Source organism: Eptatretus burgeri, unplaced genomic scaffold (assembly GCF_056783735.1).
Source record: "Eptatretus burgeri isolate ZD-2024b unplaced genomic scaffold, Ebu_testis_v1 Ebu_testis_scaffold_309, whole genome shotgun sequence".
Lineage (NCBI taxonomy): Eukaryota > Metazoa > Chordata > Myxini > Myxiniformes > Myxinidae > Eptatretus > Eptatretus burgeri.
The window spans coordinates 10,808-29,652 of record NW_028222258.1 but is presented as its reverse complement, the minus strand read 5'-3'; the positions used below and the strand labels follow the sequence as shown (position 1 = coordinate 29,652).

The 18,845-nt window shown below is 47.6% G+C and overlaps 1 long non-coding RNA gene and 1 pseudogene across 2 annotated transcripts; both read left to right on the top strand.

Annotated features, from left to right (window-relative positions):
• Positions 1-6,999: 6,999 nt before the first annotated feature.
• Positions 7,000-15,063, top strand: LOC147007322 (paired amphipathic helix protein Sin3a-like; annotated as a pseudogene). The gene is made up of 3 exons (XR_015054265.1): positions 7,000-7,124; positions 10,966-11,735; positions 11,877-15,063. The product of XR_015054265.1 is annotated as a paired amphipathic helix protein Sin3a-like (transcript).
• A 129-nt stretch (positions 15,064-15,192) lies between these two features.
• On the top strand, positions 15,193-17,014 carry LOC147007321 (uncharacterized). The gene is made up of 2 exons (XR_015054266.1): positions 15,193-15,982; positions 16,223-17,014. It is a non-coding gene; the product is annotated as an uncharacterized LOC147007321 (long non-coding RNA).
• The last annotated feature ends 1,831 nt before the right edge of the window (positions 17,015-18,845 follow it).

Here is an 18,845-nt window from a genome sequence, read left to right as displayed (position 1 = left end):
GGGTCCACTTCTCGACCAGTTCGCAACTGGCACCACATTGAACACCTCGGGTCCAGTTTCTGCCTCGGTCCTCCTTCAGAAGACAGGTGAGAGAGACAGCATACACTGGGTCGACCTGCAGACATTGGATGTCTGTGCTGGTTGGAGCTAGTGTTGCCCCACTGAATTTTGTGTCATCTTTCCTGATGGTGGAGGAAACTTGGGTGGTGACCTCGATGATCTTGTCGGCCAGGTCGGCAAGTTACTCTATATTCACCGAATCACCTGTGGATGCTTGGATGAGCTGGGCACTGCTCAGCAAACGTTGGAGGAAAAGTTGTTTGGAAATATTCTCATTGGTGTTGTCTCGTTATTTAAAGAGCTTCCTCATCCTGCGAAGTAACTGTGGTGGTTTCCAGTCACGCAGTTCCTCAGAGAACATCGGTGTTGGTTTGGGTGCTTTTGTTCGGATGTTGAGGTTCAGCGTATCAGTTCCTCCTTCAACGCCTCGTACGGATCGCTCATGAGTGATTCGACGAGAAAGTCACAAACCTCTTCGGCATATTCAGGGTGATGTGAGACCACAACGTTGGGAGAAACGGTCTCTCGGGTGGTCGTGACTCCCATGAGGAATTGAGCCTCGACCTACACAAACCGAATAGCTGGATCATTCGGCCAAAATGGACGTACCTTGTCGCTCACAACTGATACAAGTGAAAGAGACAAGGATCCTCGTACACCGTGAAAGATCATGTCAGGGTCACCAATGAAGGGAAATCCCGCAGTTTACTAATTCCCACTAACCCGATGTGTGTGGTAGCTTCCTGGGCCTGTGGAGGATGATGTAGCCTGGAATGGTTCAACCTCCATCATGAAGTGATCGAGTCTTGGAAATGACAGTTCAAACGTCAATACGTACGAATTGTCCTTTTTTATGATACCATGTTAACGCTCGAACAAGAGCAAACACACAGAATGTAAAACAAGGGGAGCAGGAGACAAGAGGGGCGGGAAAGGGAAGCACAAAACAGCGGGGATGGAGACATTAGATCTGTGGAAGGAAGAGGGATGGGGCAGGGAACACGGGGTGAACAATATGGACACTACAGGAACTTTCGGGTCCTCATAACTACAGGAACTTTCAGGAAGGAAAGCAGGGGATTTGAAGGAGGTGGGTTTGGGGTGGATTAACGGGGGGAAGAAAACATCATGGTTTTGGATGAGGGAAGATAAAAGATGGTGGTGAACAGCTGTTTTGAAGACCTGGATGTAGGAGTGGGATTGAAGAGAGTGTGAGTTTGTTTCGAAGGCGGGGAAAAAGAGGAATGAAAGAGTGAAGGTGAGCAGTGATTTTGGTATTATTACCAGAAGGGAGTTGCTGGCGCACCTTGAGCGCCCTCCGGAAATATGGGGGGACATATTGTGGTCAGAGCAGGGGGTGGGGGGGGTGAGAGACCGGAGAGGAGACGGTAGAAGACAGAAAGACCACCGACCTGCCTGCAGTTAAAGAGTGAGAGACCCAAAGACAGCCTCATCGCTGGAGACACCAGTGATCCTAAATGCCTTGTTTTCCACAGCGTGAAGCTGAGAGAGGTGTGAGGCAGGAGCACCAGCCCGATTGGGAGAGCAGTACTCCATCAAGCTATGGTTGAAAGTTTTGTATGTGGTCAGGAGCTCAGGTGTGCCAAGTAAGGGATTTGCACGACGGAGGATTCCCAGTCGGCGACTGGCTTTGGCGGCCAGCTTGAAAGTATGGCTTTCCAAGGAAAGATCATGGCAGATAGTGAGACCCCGAAGTTTGAGTGAAAGGACTTTTTCAAGAGTACTGTTGAGAAAGTCGATGGGGCGGGGGGGGGTTCCAGAGGGTCCTTTCGGAGAGACATCGTGAGAGTGTGAGATTTGCCCGGATTGAAAGACATGTTCCACGTGTTGGACCAGCTTATGATTTTATCGATATCTGCAGTGAGCGAAGAAGCTACTGTTTGCGGGTCTTAGGGGTGAGAGATGGTACGGCAGAGGGTGGAGTCATCAGCAAAGAGATAAAGAGGATTTTCCAGAGTCGCAGAGATCATTGATGAAAACCAGAAAAAGAACAGGGCCCAGAACACTGCCTTGAGGAACTCCGGCCTGGACAGGAAGAGGGGATGAAAGAACTCCATTGAGGGCCACACGGTGACTGCGACAGGAGAGGAAGTCTGCGAGCCATGAGTGGAGATGGCCTTGGATATCATAGGAAGTGAGTTTGGTGAGCAGTGCAGGGTGCCAGACCATGTAAAAAGCACGTGATATGTCCAGGGATATGGCAGACAAGGACACAGAGTCCAGGAACATTTGGGTGTGGCTGGGTAAGGTGGGTGCAGAAAGCGATTGGTTTGGGACACAAGATTTAGAAGCAAACATGGAGTTTCGGCATTCAGCCTTTTCACGTGCGGTATCAGCAATGTGGCCATTTGAGTTGAGGGAGGGGATGGAGGAGGAACATACACCAGAAACAGACTTATCTCGGTGCCACCAGGATTTGAAGGAGGGAGAGAGGTTTGAGAGTTCAGACTTGAGATCAGAAAGACGTTGTTTTCTGGCTCTCCTGATGGTAGACACACTTGTGCCGAGCTTTGTGGAAGGAACTGAGATTGCCATCAGTTGGATTTGCCTTCCATTAGGCAAAGGCAAGTTGTTTTAGGACAACTGCCTCACCACAAGCTTCAGTGTACCATGGGTGGGAGGAAGGGTAGGACAACTGAAGACGAGATGGGATAAGTCTGTGCATGAGGGAGACAAAATTCCTTTGAAAGAATTCCCAGAACGAGTTCATGTCGGAGAAAGTCGAGATTGAAGACCAGTCGAGAAGTTTGATGGATGCTTGAAGTCCCTGCCAGTAAGCCTGAGTGAAATGCCAGCATCGACGGCATTGAGGTGGTTCTCTAATAACCGCCAGAGAGATGTCCACTTTGACAAGGACGTGGTCAGAAGAACCGATTGGAGCAAAGGAAGAACATCAGATATTTTCAGGGAAATTTGTCAAACTCAGATCCAGAAGAGATGGAGTACCATTGGTTGAGCTCTGGGTCGGGAAGTTGACGAGTTGTGTCAGTCCCAATGAGTCACAGAAGTCTTTGGCTGAGGTGCCATGACAGGTGAGAGAGGTACCCACACCCAGCCAACTGGCATGATGACAATTGAAGTCACCACATATGAGGAAGAGAGAGTTGTGATGAGAGGATCCATCCTGGTAGACAGTTGCTTGGTAGACAGTACAACACACATATAACCATGAGGTGGGAGCGGAGGGGAAGCCGTAGCCAGAGGTATTCCTGGGGGGGGGAGGGCAGTGCATCGAGAGTGAGGAATAGATGTTTTTGATGAAGAGAGCAACTCCTCCACCAGGACAAAGCTCAGGTCTGTCATTCCGGAGGAGGGAGTAACAAGGGAGAGATACTTGGGAGTCAGAGATGTCTTGAGGGAAGAAAGTTTCTCTTACGCAGATTGTCTGGTTTGTCAGTGGCAACCTGCATGGAGAGATCTGAAAGGTTTGAGCGATGTCCTGGGATGTTTGAGGTCCACACTGTTGAGTAAGAGGGAGGGGAGGAGGCTTTGGGCGCAACAGAGGGGAGAGGCAGGAGAGGACAAGGGAGGAGGTTGGGAGAGTTGTTGATAGATTGTGGGGGATTGCAGAAGAGCTCGGGGAGATGAGGTGAGGAGGAGAAAAGGCTCGGTGGGGATGGCATGAGGCACAGTGGGGAGTAATAAGAGAGGGGGCAGAGGGGAGTTGAAGATTGGAGGAGGTGGAGCGTCCTGAAGTCATTGACAAAATACTTCAACAACTTGTATCCATCGCTCGTGTCGAGTCCGTTAATGGTGAACACAAGGATTTCTTCATAACATCATTATAATTTTTTTGAAAAGTCGAAAAGTGTGAGATAAACCTCTCCAAAAGTATCCTCATTCACACACAAAAAGGTGATATGATCACGTGACCGACCACGTCAGAACAAGGTTCACTTCCAAACAATTAAATGTCACGAAAAAAATGCGGAATCACCAAAAGTTTTCAGGTGCAGGTGAGATTCCTCTTCAAGGGAGCTGAAAATCCCATCACTCAATGCTCATTGGTCAACGAGGATCACGTGTGATCATCTTGAGCACACGATTGGTCAACATTAAAACAATAAATTACGATTGTTATGACGGTGTCACACTTGCTGGAAGTCGGGGGAGAAACGATTTATGAGGAATCGCGAATTCATGGAATAATCAAAGTTTTCCCAAATGATCTGAGGATCCACAAAATAACAAAGATCCGACAACAATGGCTGACGTATATATATATATATATATATATATATATATATATATATATATATATATATATATATATATATATATATATATATATATATATGTATGTATATATATGTATGTATATATATATATGTATATATATATATATATATATATGTATATATGTGTATATATATATATATATATATATATATATATATATATATATATATATATATATTGTTGTGGAGTCTCGCCACTCTGGCGTGCGGGCGACCGTTTTTCGCTAATTCGCGGCCGTACGCGCCCACCGACCGTGGCAATCCAGTCGCAGCTTTTCGGATCAACGCCCAAACCCAGCTCCAGGTGTGTTGTTAACCACACCATAAATCAGCCAACTCTTCTGTCCACGCGCGACAGGGTTGATCGCCGAATTGTCGATTTACCTAATTATTCGCGCAGACAGAAATGCCGGGGATTTACACCTCAACGGGACCCGTACGGACACGAGCCGCTTTCAGCAGCTCACTCCGTTTGCGATTGCCGATCGGTTTATTAGGAATTAGGAATTAAGGAATTAACCAAAGGAATTAAGTCTCCGTCTCAGATCCTTGGTCAGAGTCCAAGTCTTGAATCAATATAGCAAGACTGGAATTACCAAGGACCTGAAGACTCGGACTTTCGTCCTCCCGCACAGGTACTGGCAGCGCCACACCCCATGATCCAGTGAATCCATGACTCCCCAGGCCCGACCCAGACGTCTATTGACCTCTGACTCACAGCCAGCAGAGACATGAATATCACAGCCAAGGTAAGTGAATCTCTCCACGACCTCAACATCCTCACCACAAACAGACACAGACAGGACAGCAGCATCCAAGATGTCACCGAAAGCCTGGATCTTAGTTTTGACCCAAGAAACCCGTAATCCCAGCGGCTCCGACTCCTCATTCAGCACCTCCAGGGCCCCCAAAAGGATGTCTAAAGTCTCCGCAAAGATGACTGCATCGTCTGCAAAATCAAGGTCCGAGATCTTGACATTCACAAACGATGCACCGCAGCTTGATCTCTCTGACATCCTCCCTAAAATCCAGTCCATACAAGTGTTGAAAAGTGTGGGGGCAAGTACACACCCCTGACGAACTCCAGTAACAACTGGAAATAAGTCAGAGATGGTACCACCACACTTCACAGCACTCTCAGTACCAGAGTAGAGTTCAGACATCAGATCGATCAGTTTTGGTGGCACCCCACGAAGACCAAGAATCCTCCAGAGGACATCCCGATTCACTGAATCGAACGCTTTACAGAGATCAACATAGGCTGCAAGCAGCCCCTGCCGAAACTCTCGTCTGCGTTCGGTGAGGACACGAAGTGCAAGGATACGGTCAATCGTTGACCTCTTTGGTGTAAAGCCTGACTGCTCTGGACGCTGGTGCTCAAGCAGATGGTGGCGAACCCTATCAAGAATTATCCGAGCAAAGACCTTGCCCAGCACTGAGAGCAGCGTCACCCCTCGGTAGTTGTTGCAGTCTTGGCGATCACCCTTCCCTTTCCAGAGAGGGACAACAAGGCCCCTCTTCCAGTCAGTTGGGATGATGCCTGTGTTCCAGGCAGAGCACAAAACTGCATGCAACGACATGAGTGCAGCATTTCCACCAGCCTTGAGAAGTTCAGCATGGATGCCACAGATCCCTGGAGCTTTGCCCCGTTTCAACTGGTTCACCGCAGCCCGTGTTTCCACAAGCGATGGTGGACCACAGTTGATTCGAGGGTCAGCAACAGGGATTGTAACACCCTTGACGTCCAACTCGACAGCTGGGGGATCAGCCTGGTACAACCGCTCAAAGTAACCGGCCCAGCGGGCCTTCACTTCAGACTCCTCTGTCAAGAGCCTACCACTCTCTGCTCGAACTGCAGTGCTCCGAGGGATGGGCTTGGATGAACGTAATGCGCGAATTCCCCTGTAAGCAGGACGAGAATCACCTGTCCACAGGTGATGCTCTACCCCCTCACAGATTCCTCGCACATAGGCCTCCTTGTCCACCCTCAGTGCACGTACAGTTTTACGCCTCAGCTCCCTGAACAGCTCAGCTCTGTCAACAATTTTCCGGTGGTCGGAGTGCAAATCCTGCCACCAACCTCCTAATAAAAAGTAACCCAACTGCAGGAGGACGTCCGCAGACACAGTTGGGCACTAGATATGGATGGCCGTTGGCTCACAAGGAGCTCCTCCGCCCTTTGACAGGTTTTGTTTTTAATCCTGCTGGGTGTCCATATCCAAACACCCTCCTCACCAGAAAACCTGGTGGGGGAGACGGTTTAGTCGCCGACAACCCGACCATGGAACAGGTTAGTACGGGTTTACATGGTAGCTGTAGCAGGTCACAGATCGAACCTGACCTGACGAGTGTTTGAGTGGATGAGAGGAAATCTTCACGAACACGAACACAACAAGCCTTCTCCTAAAAATAAAGTTTCTTCTTCTTCACGTCAAATGACTGTTCAGGGGACGAGGGATTTGGTGACGTCATGGGGATGTGCCCTCAGTGAACTTGTGAGAGCTGATGGATCGGAAAGGTCAAGCAAGGGGTCAAGCTGAGGGTCGAGCAAGATGATTGTGTTGAAAACAAACGGTGTTTTAAAACCGAACAAAATCACAATTCACTAAAAAAACAAAAACATTTTCACTCGTCCTCGATGCGGTGACGTCACTTCCTGTTTTGCCGCGAGCGCGCCATCGAGGTTACGTCACTTCCTGTTTTGCCGCGAGCGCGCCATCGAGGGTACGTCACTTCCTGTTTCGCCGCGAGCCATCTTGGGTGTGCTGCAGCTCCATTGCGATCCCTTTGAACGACACACACGAGGTACGTCGCGGTGTAAGGTGTGTTCGTAAATCGAAACACTTTATAAAACGGGAGGAATGTCGAGACAGTGAGAAAGGAAGACAAAGGAGGTGTCGTTAACCATTCTTTCATCCAAAACGTCTTCTGTTAAGACTGTTCTTCCGAAATCACGTGATTTTTCCGTTGAAACCTCATCATGAACCGATGATGATGATGAGGAGGAGGGAGCGCTCTGAGCGGCCCTTTCTCGCTCGCTGCCTGCGCCGTGCTAGAAATGAACTCTCAGCTCGGCCTCGTTGGTTTCCCCATGCGCGAATCTCAGCACGTGGGTTCCACGTGCTCGCCGGGCCACGTGACCACGTTCGCGAGGACCACGTGGTCACGCTTCTGTGTAATTCCCTGCGGGGGGTCGAAGCCTGGCTCTCATGTGAGCCCACGTGGAGCCTCGGTGTTCTTACTCCTTGTTTGGCTCCAGACTGAAACTCTTCCCGACATGGACGGAGGAATTGGCCTCCTGGATCAGGTCATATTCCCTTTCACAGAACGACAAAGGCTCAGGGAAAACAGAGACATTTAAAATAATTATTATAATAATAATAATAATAACAATAAATATTTTCAATCTTGTTTCAATTGTTTGTTTGTTTTTTGCCCAAAGCGTTTTTGGTCCTCACTGATGAACCTCTGGAAGTTTGACGAAGATCCGTTTGGTTATCTCTGAGAAAAATGGGGACACGCAGACACGCGGACACAGACATGCGGACACACGGACACGCAGACACTCAGACACACACACACAGACACGCAGACACTCAGACACACAGACACGCAGACATGCAGGCACACAGACACATGGACACGCAGACACACACACACAGACATGCAGACACACGGACACTCAGACACGCGGACACACAGACATGCAGACACACGGACACACAGACACTCAGACACGCAGACATGCAGGCACACAGACACGCAGACACATGGACACGCAGACACACACACATAGACACACGGACACTCAGACACGCGGACACACAGACATGCAGACACACGGACACGCAGACACTCAGACATGCAGGCACACAGACACACAGACATGCAGGCACACAGACACGCAGACATGCAGGCACACAGACACGCAGACACATGGACACGCAGACACACACACACGGACACGCAGACACAGACACGCAAACACGCAGATACACACAGACACACGGACACGCAGACACAGACACACGGACACGCAGACACAGACACATGGACACACACACACACGGACACGCAGACACACAGACATGCGGTTCTCTTATCGTATAGACGAGAAAATACAACCCGTCACTTGGCTGGCTGGGATATGGAGGGGGGAGGGGGAAAAGAGGGAGAAAGAGAGAGAGGAGGCAGGGAGGGGTTAGGGGAGGCAGAGAGGATGGAGGGAAGAGGACAGAGGGATGAGAGAGGGGCACCTGGGAATGGGTTTAGAAGGGGGAGCTCGGATGGGGGATGAGTGCGAGAAAGGGGGCAGGGGGGGTGAGGAGAGCGACTTCTCACCAAACGTTGCTACACACTGAGGGAGGGAGGGGTGCGAATAGGGGTGAGAGAGAGACACACACACACACAGAGACAGCGAGAGAGATACAGAGGTGTGGGAGGAGAATACTGCATTTTATTAGGAGGGGGAGTGAGGAGGGGACAGAAAGGGGTGGGGGAGGGGGTAGAAAAAAAAGAGTGAAAGGTGAGGGTTTCAGGTGGGGTTCACAAATATAATGTTATGCTAAATGACCGAACACAAAAACCCTCTCCCTCTCTCATCCCACACTCCCTCTCCCTCTCTCATCCCCCACCTCCTCTCCGTCTCCCCCTGCACCTCCACCCCCCACTCCTCTGTTAAGGATTGACAGTTTTGTTTTGAATTTGCCAGGGAGATAACGTGCGTTTATAAATGCTCCAACCTCCTCACATCCTCGAGGAGGTGGTTAATGTGATTGAACCAGGAAGGGGTTACTGGAAGGTCGCTCCACATCCTCAATGAGGTGTTTAATGTGATCGCACCAGGTAGGGGTTACTGGAAGGTAGGGGTCACCAGGTAGGGGGTAACATCCTCAAGGAGGTGTTTAATGTGATCGCACCAGGTGGGGGTCACTGGAAGGTAGGGGTCACATCCTCGAGGAGGTGTTTAATGTGATCGCACCAGGTGGGAGTTACTGGAAGGTAGGGGTCACCAGGTAGGGGTCACATCCTCGAGGAGGTGTTTAATGTGATCACACCAGGTGGGGGTTACTGGAAGGTAGGGGTCACCAGGTAGGGGTCACATCCTCGAGGAGGTGTTTAATGTGATCGCACCAGGTGGGAGTTACTGGAAGGTAGGGGTCACCAGGTAGGGGTCACATCCTCGAGGAGGTGTTTAATGTGATCGCACCAGGTGGGGGTAACTGGAAGGTAGGGGTCACATCCTCGAGGAGGTGTTTAATATGATCGCACCAGGTGGGAGTTACTGGAAGGTAGGGGTCACCCGGTAGGGGTCACATCCTCAAGGAGGTGTTTAATGTGATCGCACCAGGTGGGGGTAACTGGAAGGTAGGGGTCACATCGTCGAGGAGGTGTTTAATGTGATCGCACCAGGTGGGAGTTACTGGAAGGTAGGGGTCACCAGGTAGGGGTCACATCCTCGAGGAGGTGTTTAATGTGATCGCACCAGGTGGGGGTTACTGGAAGGTAGGGGTCACCACGCAGGGGTCACATCCTCGAGGAAGTGTTTAATGTGATCGAACCAGGAAGGGGTTACTGGAAGGTCGCTCCACATCCTTGAGGAGGTGTTTAATGTGATCGAACCAGGAAGGGGTTACTGGAAGGTCGCTCCACATCCTCGATGAGGTGTTTAATGTGATCAAACCAGGAAGGGGTTGCTGGAAGGTCGCTCCACAGTCTACATCCTCGATGAGGTGTTTACTGTGATCAAACCAGGAAGGGGTTACTGGAAGGTCGCTCCACATCCTTGAGGAGGTGTTTAATGTGATCGAACCAGGAAGCAGTAACTGGGAGGTCACGTTACATCCTGGGGAAGTTGGTTATTGTGTTTCTTTACTGTAACTCAAAGTATAAATGAAATAATGTTAAATTTCCTTGATAATGGACGGAAAACAATTTCTGTTTTTTAAAAGTTTCATTTCTAATTTTCAACTCACATCATTAATTTATGTAAAGGAAGCCTGGTGTTGGCGCAGTGGTTAGGGCAGCGGCTTGGGATCCAAAAGGTCCTGAGTTCAAGCCCCGTTGGGCCACTGAATTAATACACCAGGGGGTTGACTCAGCCTGTCATCCTTCCGAGGTCGGCGAAATGAGTACCAGTGTACTGGGCCGGTGTATACCCCGGTTAAAATAGGTGTACCATATCCCTGTATCGTAAGAGGCGACCAGGGTTGCGTCAGGAAGGGCATCCGGCATAAAACATGTGCCAAATCACTATGCGGATCATACGGATGATCCGCTGTGGCGACCCCGAACGGGAGCAGCTGAAAGAAGAAGAAGAAGATCATTAATTTATGTAAACAATAAGAGCGTCCTTTTCCCACGTGCTTCGTTGCTCCGTGGTTCTGGATGGTGAGTCCGTATTCCAACCGTCAATCATCTCTTGTCCCGTCGGGTTTGTTTCCCACAATCTTTTATACAATTCGATCACTCCGTGCGCACCGCACTCTCTTTTCCCTTCGCACACTGACCCTTCTCTTTCCTACCATCCCCCATCTCCGTCTCGTCCCGTCCATCAGGTCGGTCACGTGAGGTTACGTCCGGACCCTGTGTTGGTGACACACATCATTTACCATTTTTCTTTGCTTGTAATTTTTCTTTCTGACAGATTTGCTTCCATTTCCAAGTCTCGCTGTGCTGTGAGCACACAATAAAGCGGAAGATGGATGAGGAGGAAAACGTAACCACGACAACCCAACAGCAACCTCCTGGGATTGCTCCATGTGGAGACTCGTTTCCTCGGCTTCAGAATGGAGTTCTTGCTCCTGTTTGTGCACCCATGCCTGAGAACATCGACCCAAGTGCTGGCGTCCAAAGTTACTCCAGCCCAACAACCTACCAGGTTCCACCTATTGGCCAAGGAACTCTGGGGCAATCTCCGAGCGGACATGACACTCACCTACATGGGTCCCAGCTGTCATCACCGCATCCACGATCATTAACTCACCCCAACAGTGCTCACTCACAAGCGCAAGCACAAGCACCTCCTCAAGTGGGCCAGCAAATCCAGTGTTTGGAGATTAATGAGGCAATATCCCTCTTGCTTAAAGTCAAGGAACGATTTGGGAGCCAGTCACGTGTTTACGATGAATTTCTGGACAGAATTAAGGAATACAAAGCAGAGATTATTGACACCCAAGATGTCATCGACCGTGTTTCAACCTTATTCAAGGGACATCCCGACTTGATAAGGGCTTTCATGCCCTTCTTGCCTTCTGATTGCAAGATCGAGGTCCAGATGAATGATCTGATCAGTGATACCACACCCACGCAAGCAGCGGAACTCATGGAGCAAGTGGAACTTAAAATGCAAAATTGTGATGTTAACATGCATCGCATGTAACTTTTGCCCACACAAACATCTGCCATGTCAAGCAAGTCCCTCTCCAGCTCTCCACATCCACATGGACAGCCACCATCTCTGCCTGGCTTTCCTACCCTGCATCTTGTCCTGTCAAACACCAGTCACACGCCTCACACCACCCAGCCTTGACCCATAGGACCCTCTGCCATGTCAAGCAAGTCCCTCCCCAGCTATCCACACCCATATGGACAGCCACCATCTCTTCCTGGCTTTCCTACTCAGCATCCTGTCCCGACAGACACCAGTCACACGTCTCACACCACACAGCAACCCGTACAACTGCAGTTGCCCAAGGTGCAACCTGCCATGTTGAACGAGGCTGTTAACTTTACAAAAAAGATTTTAAAAAACCGCTTCCAGAACCAGCCTGAGATGTTCAAGGCTTTTATGGGAATTTTATGGACTTACGAGCAATGTAAAATTGAGGCGTCGCAGGAAGAAAACGCACCTAAAGCCATCTCAACAGCATTTCTTTGCAGAGATTGCACAACTGTTGAAGGACGAGGAAGATCTTCTCGCAGAGTTGGACACGTTAGTCCCAGATCTAAATGTATCACACTTGATGGGGAAGACCTGTGAGAAGCGTGATTCGGTGCACAATGACCATGGTGAAACTGTGAATCAACCACTGATAGGCAGCAACTCCAATAGTTGCAGCCATAGCAACAGCAAGAGGTTGATGCAGAAAGAAGGTCAAATTCCTTGAACGTCTGGTCTGGGATCCACACGTTCGATGAAGAAAAAGTTGAAGCCAGGTGGATTTTAGGATTATTCGCGAACGGATTCCAATAAGCATGGAAATCTGGGAGATTTTGCCTTCCTTGAAAAGGTTCGCAAAGCACTGAAGAGCCGTGAATCATATGACAACTTCCTGCACTGCCTCGCGCTGTTCAACCAGGAGACTGTCTCTCAAGGAGAACTTCTTCACTTGGTCTGTCCCTTCTTGAGCGACTTCCCTGAACTCTTCAGCTGGTTCAAGGCTTCCGTTGGCGACACAGATGTCTCACACCGAGAAGCACTGCCGAAGGACCTCTCCTCAGATGGCATTGCCATGGAGATCGACTCTGCTTCCTGCAAGCGATTGGGACCAAGCTACCGTACCTTGCCCAAAAGTTTCCAGCAACCAAAGTTCAGCGGACGCACAGCACTTTGTCATGAGGTCTTGAATGACACATTTGTTTCTTGGACTGAGAATTTGAAATTGGTGAGCTTAAAGAAGACTCAGTATGAGGAGCACATGTACCGCTGCGAAGATGAACGTTTTGAGTTGGACTATGTGGTGGAAACGAACATGGCAACGATCGCCGTGCTGGAAGGCATTCAGAAAAAGATGTTCCACATGTCTGAAGAGGTCAAAAGTAATTTCCATCTCGACTCCTGCTTGGGGGGCTCCTCAGAGGTGGTCCATCTCAAAGCTGTTCAGCGGTTATATGGGGGGAAAGCCAGTGACGTAATTGATGGACTCAAGAGAAATCCTGTGGTGGTCGTGCCTATTGTTATAAAAAAAAGTTGAAGAGCAAGGACAAGGAATGGTGCAAGGAACAATGTGCATTCAACCAGGTCTGGCACGAGCAGCATGAGAAATATCATCTCAAGTCACTTGATCATCAGGACATCAACTTCAAAAGGACTGACACCGAGGCTTTGTGTTCCAAAAACCTTCTCAATGAAATTGAAACAATATTCAATGAGCAGCAGGAACAAGTTGCAGAAGGCAATCCTCCACCACCTGGACCACATCTTTCTTTTGAATACGAGAACGAGCAGGTCCTCGAGGATGCAGCTTCACTCATCATCCATCAAGTCAAACGACAGAGTGGCTTACAAGCACAAGACAAGCGCAAGATCAAGCAGATTTTCCACCATCTCCTGCCAGACCTGATCTTCTTGTCATGGGGGGAGCTTGGTGATGTTGAGGAAGGCAGTGGAAATGGAGAGAAAGAGGCAGAGGAAATTGAATTGGATCATGGTTAAAACCAATAACCAGGACATCTGTGATCCAAGCAAGGGGAAGGTTGAAAACCGTCCTACGGAGAACAAGTTGATGTTCCCGACCACACACACACAGAAACTGGAAGGCCTGGACCTCGTTTACAACCTTTTCTTCGTGAATAACAATTGGTACATCCTGCTCAGACTTCACCAGATCCTCTGCCAGCGCCTGCTACATATGTACCAACAGGCTGAGCGACAGATCGAGGAGGAGAGACGGGAACATGAACGGGACACGGAGATACTGGGACCTGGAAGAGAACGCGAGGACAGTCCAGCGTCACTCCTGCGTCCGAAGCAAAGTAAGCATGATGTGGAGGATTATTACCCAGCATTCTTGGACATGGTGAGGAACTTGCTGGATGGAAATATGGAGTCGAGTGTCTTTGAAGACAAGCTGAGGGAGATGTTCACAATCCACGCGTACACCTGCTTCACCATAGACAACCTGATTCAGAGCATTGTGCGACAGCTGCAGCACATCGTCACTGACGAAGTGTGTGTGCACGTAATGGAGATGTACCTGTCGGAAAGCTCGCTCACTATGGGCGGCAGGCTTGCAGCACAGAGCAACCGTTCGCCGGCGGAGAGCACATACCGGCGGCGGTCAAGGCGGCTACTTGCAGATGAGAATTGCTTCAAGGTTGTGTTCTTACAAAATGCTGGAAGGTTGAAGCTCACCATGGAATTGCTTGGTATTGAGGAGCATCCGCGGACCTTGAGTACCAGCGATGGATGAACCATGTCGAAAGGTCTGCTGGCTCCGACCCTGCGTCTCCAGAACTGCGGGAACATCTCTCACACAAGCCAGAATTTTTACTCCAGAACTTGCATTGTGCGTGAAAATGGCAACAGGCAACCACATCAACAACAGAAAATGGCAACCACATCAACAACAGAAAATGGCAACCACATCAGCATAAAAATGTATTTTTCTTCTCTTTCTACGAGTCCAGCAAGTTTTGTGTTTGGCATGTTTGAAAGCAATGGTGGATTAATTCATTTTTGGGTGAGAAAACCTTTTACAAATCCAAGTTTGTTCCTTTCGAGTTTGGAATTTGTTCCCTTTCGAGTTATGTTCAGATATGTTCGTTCTCGAGTCTCGATGAGAGGGTCATTGTGGATATTTTGAAAGCCCCGTGTTCAGTACATGACACTTAATACCAGATTCGTCCTTTGTTCATTTAATTTTTGACAATGTCTCGATGGGTTTGATTTTTATCTTCAGTTTTAATATTTTATTATCGAGATCTCTCTCTCTCTCTCTCTCTCTCTCTCTCTCTCTCTCTCTCTCTCTCTCTCTCTCTCTCTCTCTCTCTCTCTCTCTCTCTCTCTCTCTCTCTCTCTCTCTCTCTCTCTCTCTCTCTCTCTCTCTCTCTCTGTCTTTGTCTCTGTGTGTCTCTCTCTCTCTCTCTCTTTGTCTCTCTCTCTCTCTGTCTCTCTCTCTCTCTCTCTCTCTCTCTCTCTCTCTCTCTCTCTCTCTCTCTCTCTCTCTCTCTCTCTCTCTGTCTCTCTCTCTCTCTCTCTCTCTCTCTCTCTCTCTCTCTCTCTCTCTCTTACAAAATAAATTTTTAAATAAAAAATAAAAACCAAAATTATTTTAAATATTAAAATAAAGCAATCATTAAAGTTATTGAGGGTTTTGTTTTTGAGGAATAAATATTATTGCCTTCGTTTAAATTGGTGAATACAAGAATTCACATCCTCTGTGGCTCTGAAGAAGAGGTCGTGTGCAGCTCAAGGCTGTGGAGTGGCATCATTGGCTGAGGATGTGGCTCTGGACGACCCTCGGCACAAGAAACCGCCACCACGCAAACTGTCGCTTTCAGCACGAGAACGAGCGACCCCATAGGATCGGGCGTCGTGGGAGCAGAAGGGATTAACAAGGAGGAAGTGCATGGAGTAACCGAGCCTGAGTTACTCAGTCTTGGGGGTAATTGCAATCTCACAAACCACAAGTCACCACAAACGTGCAGAACGTCTGGTGCGGGTGCATCGTTGATAAGCTTCCTCAAAAATAGCTTTTTCTCCTTTCGGCTACCTGCACAGATGGGTTCGGCTACCTGCACAGTATTTATTTATTTATTAAACCATTAAGAGTGCAGCTCATTCTCACAAGTCGATGATCGGTGCATAAATATATTTGCATCCACGAACATGTTTTAAGCTCATCGGATGTTGAATGATGATCTTCCATTTTCTCTCTGAACACGTCGCCTTCCACGTCGCAAGGATGGAGACAGAGAGAAGGAAACAGGAGGATATGAAGGTAACCTTTTTACAACTTTCATCCGAATTATTCCCGAAGCTTTCTTTATCTCTTCTGCATTCCCCCTTGATTTCTTTTGTCCTCCCCTTTTATCACCCCTTCATCAGATCAATGATCTCCTTCGTTCCCTGCTCACTCCTGCTTCCATGTACTTTATGCTCTCAGTCTGTTATTTCCTTACATTTAACCTTTACCTTGTTCTTTTCCTACTTTTTACATTCTTCTCCTCCACCTCCCAAGTCATCCATATGCATCATGCACGGTCGTAGGATTTGGGAGAAGGGAGGTGAGGTGGAAGTAGAGGCAAAGCAGGGTTGCAGAAAGACATGAGATATAGAGGGTCATGATGCCCCCCTTTTGCTTTTGTAATATTTATATTGTCTCTAATTATTCCACAGTTATGGTTTGGGGGTGGATTATTAGGGGTGAAAATGACAATTGGGGGTGGGACATAAAGACAATAAAAGATTTTGATGATGGCATGTCACTGCACACTTGATGGGGGGGAGTAAGGTGACAAAATGGAAATTCTGTTGATTCTTCTTCGTTCATTTGCCGCGAGAAACTGCAGGGTGACATCATTGACTGAGAGCGCAGCTGTGCCACTGATGCAGTGCCCGCTGCTGGTTCGGCCAGGAATTTGGAATTTGTTCATCGTGCCACAAGCGACTACTCTTTCTTCACAACACCCTTCATACTACGACGATGAGGCCATTCCTCAATCCTGCTTTCCTGCACCACAGGTTATGGGTGAACATGTGACACCCACGACCGACCTGCCCGTCGGTACCCCAAGTCCTTGTGCAGGATTCGAGGGAAATTGGCCGAGCGGATTTTCATCTTGAAGTTCAAGGCCATTCATCGGAGATTCAAACATCATCTGTTTGAGTGATGCGTTTTATTTAATTTGCCAGATAATACACCTTGTTTTCGCATTGCATCATGGGAGAAACTAGAGATGTTTGTAATGGTGTATTGTGAAGGAGTTCTCCAACTTGTATACCACAAACGATATAATCGGGTAAAAGCTCAGATCCACTCAGTTTTTTTTTAACTGGTTCGCAGGGGCGACCTCTTGGGGGGAGATGAGGGTTAGCAGCATGGGGGGAAATGAGGTTAGATGAGGGATAGTTTGGGTTAGATGGACATTTCAACTTTGAACAGCAAAGTAAAGGAGAAAATAAATCACGTAAACGGTGTAGTTCCTGAAATCGTCCAACGGATGGACATTTCAACTTTTTACAGCAAATTAATGAGAAAATAAATCACACGTAAACGGAGTAGTTCATAAAATCGTCCACCAGATGGACATTTCAACTTTGTGCAGGAAAGTAAATGAGAAAAATAAACCAATGTCACCCTGCAAAAGGTGACCACGTGAGACTTCTTTAAGGTCACACTGAGGTGAACAGAGCTGCTATCCATGAGGAGCGACTCCTTGAGGAATATCTGCCGACGAGAGATTCCGATGAGAACCGTTCTACAGAGTAACCATGAAAAATATGCGTTTTCCTCATAACGTCACCAAATGACGTCATAATGTCTCAAGCTTGACATATCTAGAAAGCACTCATCGAGGTGTTCAATTTGAGGTACTACACAATATGGTTCCTAAAACTTGAAAATTTGACCTTGGGGTCAAATATGTTTGACCTGAGGCGCTAACCATGAAGGTCAAGGCCAATAGCCACCAAAAATTAATCAGCTGAGCGCCAGATCATGAACTATATTCCCATGAAGTTTGAAGACGATCCGATCAAAATTACTCAAAAAATAAGGGTTTCGTCGACTCCCCTGATTTGCGCCAAAGTGACCTTGACCTTCAAAATTTTGTGCACTGAAAGGGACCTCTATAGGCCTCTGATATGCGAAGTTACAAAAATTTCCGATGATAACTGTGCTCTGCAGAATTTTTTATACGTGATTTCAGACAAAAAAAACAAAAAACATACAAGCTGACGAACATATCTTGCAAAAACTTCTTTTTGGCAAGATAATAAATCACACAAAAACGGTGTAATTCATAAAATCGTCCACCAGATGGACATTTCAACTTTGTACAGCAAAGTAGAGAAAATAAATCACATGTAAACGGTGTAGTTCATAAAATCGTCCACCAGATGGACAGTATACCGTGTAGGTCCTGAAATCGTCCACCAGATGGACATTTCAACTTTGAACAGCAAAGTAAATGAGAAAATAAATCACACGTAAGCGGTGTAGTTCATAAAATCGTCCACCAGATGGACATTTCAACTTCGTGCAGGAAAGCAAAGGAGAAAATAAATCACGTAAACAGTGTAGTTCATAAAATCGTCCACCAGATGGACAGTAAACGGTGTAGCTTCTGAAATCATCCACCATATGGACATTTCAACTTTTTACAGCAAATTAATGAGAAAATAAATCACACGTAAACGGTGTAGTTCATAAAATCGTCCACCAGATGGCACATTTCAACTTTTTACAGCAAAGTAAATAGAAAATAAATTTCACGTAAACGGTGTAGTTCCTGAAATCGTCCACCGGATGGCACATTTCAACTTTTTACAGCAAAATAAATGAGAAAATAAATTTCACGTAAACGGTGTAGTTCCTGAAATCGTCCAACAGATGGCACATTTCAACTTTTTACAGTAAAGTAAATGAGAAAATAAATTTCACGTAAACGGTGTAGTTCATAAAATCGTCCACCGGATGGATATTTCAACTTTGAACAGGAAAGTAAATGAGAAAATAAATCACACGTAAACGGTGTAGTTCATAAAATCGTCCACCAGATGGACGTTTCAACTTTTTACAGCAAAGTAAATAAGAAAATAAATGACAAGTAAACAGTGCAGTTCATAAAATCGTCCACCAG